Source organism: Pteropus vampyrus, unplaced genomic scaffold, assembly GCF_000151845.1.
Source record: "Pteropus vampyrus isolate Shadow unplaced genomic scaffold, Pvam_2.0 Scaffold125, whole genome shotgun sequence".
Classification (NCBI taxonomy): Eukaryota; Metazoa; Chordata; class Mammalia; order Chiroptera; family Pteropodidae; genus Pteropus; species Pteropus vampyrus.
Window position 1 is genome coordinate 416,058 of NW_011888906.1, and position 6,228 is coordinate 422,285.

The window sequence follows — 6,228 nt, forward strand, 5'->3', positions numbered from 1 at the left end:
CCCTTTGGGCAACTGAACAGCTTTCTTAGCCTGTTTCCTCCCTGAAAAGACTTAGGGACCCAGATGTCTTTTTACATCTTGAATGGTCTCAGTCCTTTTAGCCTAAGGTGATCACAGTTTTTTGGCCACTGTACTTACCTCAAACATTTTATGGGTTTTCTATGTATTTGATTCCTCTTAACTCCATGTGCCAAAAGCCACACCCACAATTAGTTTTGAGTCATGCCAGTCTCTCTAGACTCAATTATGACTACTTTGGGTATATTAGCCTCCTGTGAGGCCAAGGCCTGTAAGCCCTTTTGAGCAGCTGAGAGTGTCTCCTAGATAGAAACTTATTTTAGAGTATTAATAAAAGATGTTACAACCACACCCTTGATTTGATCTGGTCCACATGCTGTATCTTAACTAGCCATGACCTTGGTTTGATCTTTGTTCTTGGTTTGAGCTGTATCTTAATTTGAGAATGATTTATTAGCAAGAGAAGTTGGAGTTGACAGATTTTCCAATTCAGCAAGTTCTGGGCCCTCCATATTCCCTCTAAACACTCTCTGCCCTATGACACTCCTTATTTCCTTTATGAGTTATCTTTTTTGGAAATCCTTATCGAATGCAACATAAAGGAGTCAGCTTTTGCTTTCAACATTTTGTCTGGAAACTATCTTACTTAAACCCATGTGCTCTCTTCAAGTTGCTGTAGAGTGCCAGTTTTACCATGTGTTTCATCTCTACATCATATGGGTCACCTTTTTTCAAGCCTTCTATCACATTTTACCAACTGCTCACCACTTGATCCCAGAGCCAGTGCTGCATATTTTTGTTGCTAACACACCCCTCTCTTGGTACCAATTTTTTATATCCATCAGCTATTAACACAATAAGACATATAACAAACAAGCACATAATTTCAGTGGCACAAATAATACATGTTTGTTCTCATTCACAAATATTCAAGTCGGCTGGTTCTGCTCTGCATGTCCTACATCCTCCTGGAACCAAAGAGTGCTCCTAGAGTCACTGCCCTAGCCAGGGCATGCTCTTCTCATGGTGGTGGCAGAAGTACAAGAGGGCAAACCCCACTTTGCAAGCACATTTCAACCCTGGTTCACATCTGCTCACATTTTGTTGGTCAAAGTAACTCACATGAGTGAGTCCAAGGCCAAGGTCCAGGGAAATTCACTCCACCTTTTGCAGGAGAAGCTGCAGTTACACAGCAAAGAGTGTGAATTCAAAGAATGACTGGGAATTGAGGCCAAAAATGCAATTAATCACAGCCTTCCCCCCGCACCCTCCATCCTGCATGGATGATCCAGTATCTGGCTTAAATGTAAGGATGTCAGCCTTCAATCATTCTCAGTTGGAGCTTTAGCCCAAACCAAAACACTCAAGAAATTACCACGTAGAAACCTACACCTACCCAGACATGTGTGCACATGCATCTGCTTATAAAATTTTGCACCTTTACACCTACGAGATATGAAAACATACATAAAAACATATGCACATGGATATTCTCATATATACACATCACATCTATATACACTTATATATGTACCCACATACGTGTACCTCCTTTAAGGCTCATACCATTTCCACATCTATGAGGAAATTGTGCCTGTAACAGATTGAAGCCACTAAGAAATTTCACCACCACGCTCCCCACGCTTCCCTGGTCAGCCTTCTCTCCAGGTCTCCACAGTGATCTCTACAAACTTGCTTCTCCCTCTTCTACCCTCTGATCCCCTCATGCTCATAAACTCACCTACCTCGTGAGGAAAACCAAAACCACCAGATTTTCAAGCCTGTGCCCAGAACTGCAGCTGGTCCATACAGTACCTTTGTGTTGGGTTAGGAAAGTGTGCTCCCTCCTCCAAGACAGTTAACTGCCATTTCTTGAAAAACTGTTGTAATGTACAATTTTTATTAGAATAATGTCTTTTACTACCATCTGCCAGTATATAATTCAATTATGTCTTTGTCGTGAACAGCATACCCCCCCATATGTGGTATCCTTAATCAGTGTAAAACTTGCACAACCGTATATGCAATCCTGCCCATAGGCACCTCCCTCCGTATAGACACACACCAGTATACAGGCACATCTTCACTCAGCCACTGTCTCCCTGTGTCCCTGCTCAGAAGGCTGCCTGCTCTCATCAGCATCTATCTCCAAAAAGTGAGCAATCTGCCTCCCCACCACTACTACCTAGGGCTGTTCTGAGCCCCCAAGTTACTTAGGGGTATGAAAGCTCTTTGTCACTCTCATATGGGCACATATGCAGGCTGGCAGGTAGATGTCATGGGCGGTTATTGAGGCAGTGAGAGCTTGGGCTGGGCGGGCCTCTCTGGAGTGGCCATGGGCAGGGCATGGAGTGCTTACCCACCTACTCAGATCTGGCCAGCTTCTCAGCTGCCAGTGCTGCCAGCGCTGCCAGCAGCCACCCCCTCTTTCCCTCCCCCTTTCTGACCCAGATTCCACATTCCAGAAATAGCTCTGGCAGGTGACTGGCAGGCTGGATCTGCTCCAGCTGGGATGGTGGGGGAAGCAGCAGTTTTGCTGCATATACATGCCCCTCCTCAGCCAAAAGACCTACCTGGAAGGGATCAAGGGGGTGCCATCACCCCTCAGTCTCCCTATCTTGCCTCCTTTCTCTCTGCTTCTGAGAAAGAAGAAAGAACAAAGCTCTCCCTCCCTCTCCCTCCCTTCTCTTCCTCTGGCCATCTCCCATTAGTGCTCATTTTCCTCTCCTTCCTCCCTTTCTCCATCCCTTTCTTCCAGCTTCCCCTCCCCTCCCTCGATCGTTCTCCCCACCATCTTAGCCTTCTGTCTGTCTCTCTCAGCCCTGTTTCTCCCCCCACCCTCTATCCTTTTCTTCCCTCACAGTTTCTGGCTTTCCCCCCTCCCCAACCTCCCTTTCTATGTCTCTCCCACTCTCTCTGAATCACAAAGGAGGCTGTGACATCACTCCAAGCGTGTTGGTGGTAGGCTGCTGGGTAGCATCCCTGCTCCTGCCAACTGCATTGTCTGCACCTGCGCTTGTGTACACATGCATACACACACACACACACACACACACAGAGGTACACACACTTGGGGGTACTCCGTGGCTGTGCTTGAGGCTCTAGGGTGAGCCGGGTGTTCCCGGCTTGGAAAACACCCTTGCTCAGGGGCTGTGAGTTCTAGTTTTAGCTCTGCTATGTCACTTTGGGAGGGTCCCAGCCCCTTCCTGTGCTTCAGATTCTCCATCTATGTCGTGAGGCTTGGGTTTGGGGACCCTTAAACACCTCCTGAGTCACAAAGTGCTCTTTCTTCCCTTCTTCATCCCCTCTCCCAGAACTCTACCAGTTCCTTCTCTGATTCACTCCCCCTTCATAGACTCAGAAGGGAGGCTGACAAAATTCCAGTAAGCAGTCAACCCACTAGTCACCCTTTTTCTCAAGTCCTCTCCCAAGCCTAGCCCTCCACAATCTCTGGTGATTCACCACTGGACAGAAGGCAGTGTTACTCCCTTGATTCCACCAGGCCTTGGACCAGGATGCTGCTGCTTGAGTGCCCACTGTATGCTCAGGGCACGGATTATCAATCTTCTCAATCTCATTTTGAGGCAGACCCACTGATCCTTCTGGCAGAAATAGTGATTGGGTTTGAGGACTGGTGAGCAGGCCAGGAACTCCAGGATTGAGACACTTGAACAAAAGGCATTCCAACTTCAGGGGCAGAGAAATCATTCCAAAAGAGGAAAGACTAAGATGCTTAAATCTCCCCCTGGAGGCCTTACAGTGTGGTGGTTAAGGACATGAGCCTTGAAATCAGACAGCCCTTTTACTGAGCAGATGTTTACTGATCGCCTACAATGGGCTAGGCTTAGGCTGTGTTCTAGGCACCAGGCACATCCATGAACAAAACAGAAAACCCTGCCTTTTTGGAGAATACATGGGGGGCTGCAGTGGGGGTGGGGTTGGGAGAGCAACAAAACAATAAGCATAAATAAATAAGTATATGGTTTACTGGAAAGTAGCTCAAGGTAAGGGGGCCTGGGAGTGCAGGTAGGGTGAGGGGAGGGGTATTGCAACATAAACAGAGTAGCTAGGCTAGAACTCATTGAGAAAAATATTTGAGCCAAGACTTGGAGGAAGTGAGAGAACCAACTGTGCTGGGAAAGTACTGCCAGACCAGGAGAGGAGTGGTACAAAGGCAATGAAGTCGGAGGGCACCTGGTGTCTTGGAAGGAGCAGGGGCTGTGTCAGAGCAAGAGGCAGGCTCCTGTGTAGGGGCTTCCTGAATTTTTCGAAGTAAATCAATCTAAAGATAAACACTAAGTGAATAGTACAGGCGTAGCATAGTACTGTGAGTGGAACGTAGTAAGCTAATATTTTCAGAATCCAGGACTGTGCCTGGCATCAAAACAACCCAATAACCCTCAGTTGCTTGTTATTATTATGCCTTTACATAAAAATCGCAACAGTGATGTCAGAAGCAGTGTATCTTCTTCGTTGATTCTTTTCTCCATTTTACATTTGGAAAAAGAGATACACAGAGAAGGAAAGGGATTTGGGTAGGCCATCCATCAAGGCAGGTTGGGCAACAGGAGCTGCATCTGTGGATGGCAGACTTATTGTAGGCGCTGCCTGGAGGGAATGAAACCGCAAGGAAACGACTCTGGACCGGGGTGACTCGGAAAGAAGCTTGGAACTGGGAAGGCCATGAGGCTAGAAGGATTTATGGATTTAGGCAGCACCTACTGCACTTGCCCTCCAGGGCACCGTAGTTGTGCTGGTTTTATTTTGCCAAGGAGGGTTATATGAACTCAGGAAGGCTGAATGAGCATCCAAGGTCACACAGCCCTCTAGAGGCTGAGCCGGGATTCGAACCCAACCTGGAGGACTCCGGATGAGGACAGCAAAGTGAAGATGGAGCTGCGGGGACTAGAAACACATAGGACATAGAGTCAGTGGTACCTAAGGTCTAATTTGATAGTACAGGGGTGAAAAGACCACCCTAGACTGCTTGCTCTTAGCCTCGGTCTCCCCTATTAGTGGCGAGGTGTTGGAACCGAAAACGAGCGAACTCTCCCTGTCTGCTTCCCGCATAGAGCATGCGTCCGGTTCCAGCTGGAACCGGTTTGCCGGGACGGCTTGAGGGGCGGAGCCCCCCGTGCTCAGGCATGCGCGTGCCGACGTGGGCGCGCACTCCCTCACGGTCGGTCGACCAGAGCCGGACTGAGCGCCCAGCGCGCTTGCGCACCAGCTCAGCCCCGCGCGCGCAACAGGCCACGTGCCGAGCGGTCTGCGCGCGCCCCCGCCCCTCCTAAGAGTCCCCGGCGAGGCGCGCGCGCGGCTGACGCGAGGGGCGGGGCGGGGCGGGGCCGACGCGGGGCTTTAACTCAGTTTCTTGAAAAACTGTTGTAATGTACAATTTTTATTAGAATAATGTCTTTTACTACCATCTGCCAGTATATAATTCAATTATGTCTTTGTCGTGAACAGCATACCCCCCCATATGTGGTATCCTTAATCAGTGTAAAACTTGCACAACCGTATATGCAATCCTGCCCATAGTCACCTCCCTCCGTATAGACACACACCAGTATACAGGCACATCTTCACTCAGCCACTGTCTCCCTGTGTCCCTGCTCAGAAGGCTGCCTGCTCTCATCAGCATCTATCTCCAAAAAGTGAGCAATCTGCCCCCCACCACTACTACCTAGGGCTGTTCTGAGCCCCCAAGTTACTTAGGGGTATGAAAGCTCTTTGTCACTCTCATATGGGCACATATGCAGGCTGGCAGGTAGATGTCACGGGCGGTTATTGAGGCAGTGAGAGCCTGGGCTGGGCGGGCCTCTCTGGAGTGGCCATGGGCAGGGCATGGAGTGCTTACCCACCTACTCAGATCTGGCCAGCTTCCCAGCTGCCAGTGCTGCCAGCAGCCACCCCCTCTTTCCCTCCCCCTTTCTGACCCAGATTCCACATTCCAGAAATAGCTCTGGCAGGTGACTGGCAGGCTGGATCTGCTCCAGCTGGGATGGTGGGGGAAGCAGCAGTTTTGCTGCATATACATGCCCCTCCTCAGCCAAAAGACCTACCTGGAAGGGATCAAGGGGGTGCCATCACCCCTCAGTCTCCCTATCTTGCCTCCTTTCTCTCTGCTTCTGAGAAAGAAGAAAGAACAAAGCTCTCCCTCCCTCTCCCTCCCTTCTCTTCCTCTGGCCATCTCCCATTAGTGCTCATTTT

General features: G+C 49.2%; 1 protein-coding gene across 3 annotated transcripts in view; it reads left to right on the forward strand.

The window, feature by feature from the left end:
- DLGAP4 (DLG associated protein 4) overlaps positions 1-6,228 on the forward strand; it is an 88,448-nt gene that overhangs the window by 17,792 nt on the left and 64,428 nt on the right. The window lies entirely within an intron of this gene.